The sequence below is a fragment of the Ixodes scapularis genome, unplaced genomic scaffold, assembly GCF_016920785.2.
Source record: "Ixodes scapularis isolate PalLabHiFi unplaced genomic scaffold, ASM1692078v2 PGA_scaffold15__6_contigs__length_5221840, whole genome shotgun sequence".
NCBI classification, from domain to species: Eukaryota; Metazoa; Arthropoda; class Arachnida; order Ixodida; family Ixodidae; genus Ixodes; species Ixodes scapularis.
In genome coordinates, this window is record NW_024609841.1 from 3,660,422 (window position 1) to 3,662,647 (window position 2,226).

Genomic DNA, 2,226 nt, shown 5'->3' on the forward strand with positions numbered 1-2,226 from the left:
CTGGTCCCATTTTAGGTTGTTTTTAATAGTTAGACCTAAGTATTTTACAGAGGAAACTTCTTGAATGCACTGGTTGCCAATATGGTAAATGTAAGAAAGGGGCTTTTTTGTTTGTAGTCAGTGTCATTGAGACGGTTTTAAAAAAGTTGATTTTCATTTTCTGGAGGTCGCACCAGTCCGCAAGTTTACAAAGGTTTTCATTCAATGCTGACAGGAAGAACTTTTGACAAGGCTATACATTACGCAGTCATCCGCGAACAATTTTACACTAACACATTCATCAATATTTTTGGAAATGTTGTTAATATAAATCAAAAAATATTTTTTTTTGCATTTGGTGAAAGTCACGTTGCACGTCTCAACGTGGGAGTGGCCGGCAGAAAATTGAGGGATGAGATAGTTTTAAAATGCGAGCTTTAGGATGGGCTGCTTTCTGCCAACCACCCCCGCTTTGAGACATGGAACGTGACAAAGACGCTTACACTAACGAGCACTTTCATTACGATGGTGGGTCACCTCATGCCTGGCGTACCTAATTGAGATGCTTATAAAATCGATGCCACTAAATGGCGGAGGCCATGTGCCTGTTGGACGGTTGCCCAGCGCTACCCACCCTGGGGATTTTCGTCCTTGATATGGGGATTTTGTAGATCGTTTAGAAGAAAAGAAAAATTTGCTAAATCTAGGGATACTTTTTTCCGCGAAGGTGTTATTTTCTTTAAAATACTTGCACTGAAGACAGATCTTTTTTTATTTTTTCCTTACCGCAAAGGAAAGATGTTTTTAGAGCTGTAGGTATTTATACAGAGATTTTAAAGGAATTATTGGAACTGCATGGTGCCATGCTGGCATTAATGTGAGGTGTCGGCAAGGCGCTGTAGATGGCATAAATACGATTCACAGAGAATAGAGGTTGCTCCGTAACAAAGACCAGAAGTCCCCGCTGAAGTAAGTGTGGAACGCTTCTGGAAACACGTGAAAGACACCAAACATGGCGACTGCAGCCCGATGTTTCAATTCTCAGCAAGTCTGTGAGCAAGCTTCTTTGCTTGCAACATTTTACTGCGACAGTTGAAAGAGTGTTCTCCCAGATTAGCTTCATAAAAAAACTAAATCTGGAATAGCTTGGCAACCTAAACTCTAGAGGCATTCCCACGCGTCAAACGAGCTCTACGTGGAGCAAACTCTTATGAATTTCCAGTGCACCAGGCGCCACCCTGATCGCATGAAAAATGACATGAACAGAGTGTAAACATGTATTCATGTGCTCGACACTGAGTAGACGTGAAAACAGGGTCAATCTTTCTCACCCGCGTTTTATTTAGAAGCTCTCGCAGAAAACCTCTGCGCATTTTTTTCTTTGTATGGACTATTTTTGTTTTTGATATTAAAATGTCAGTTAAAGTAGGATTTTGTTTTAATCGGTATGGACCTACTGAAGTTCTTGGTGCAATAAACATTACCTTTGAAAGCCCCCTATAGTCCGTTGAGAGTCATTTTCGGTTATATAGTATTTGCGTAAGTATTGTCTATGTTATTATTTAAAAGCCCCAGTAAAAAATGCAAAAATGTAAATGGTCACTGTATTGCCGTAATCTATCCTTTAGCTAAAACATAACGATCATCTCATTATTTCCGTGGACAAAGGCATTTTCCAGAAATATAGTGAAACCTAAGGAATTTTCGGATAGCATTTGTAGAATAAGTGACCTCGGAGTTTGTCAGCACTGCGGTTGCTTGACATCCAGCTGTGGCATGTTAAAAGAGTGTCAAACTCCTCCAGTATAAGGGGCTCCGCCAAAAGGTTGTCTGTCCCATAGACCGCTATACTTTCAAATTATCGTACTGAAGAACAGGCTTTTGACTTTCTACTTTCTTTCTTTTGGTCCACTAAACGAAATGCGATAAGTAAAATCCGAATCTAAGATGATTTTTCTCAACCTAAATTTTATTTCATGGTCTTTTCAACGCGCATCCAAGCGGCAAGCATATCGCAGTTGCCGCAAAACACCTTCTTCATCTCGAAAAGCATATTTGTTTTTAATCACTGTGTTGAATTCTTTATTCAAGTGTTGCGTAAATGTTTCTTCTCTTAAAACAAAACATAAAAAAGACATAGTATATCGCTCAGTTAACAGTCACTGTAACATGAACATGTTGGGCGTGCCTGATTCAACTGAGCGAAGGCAATCGCAATAAACATAAGGCATTTACAGTTCTCGTCTG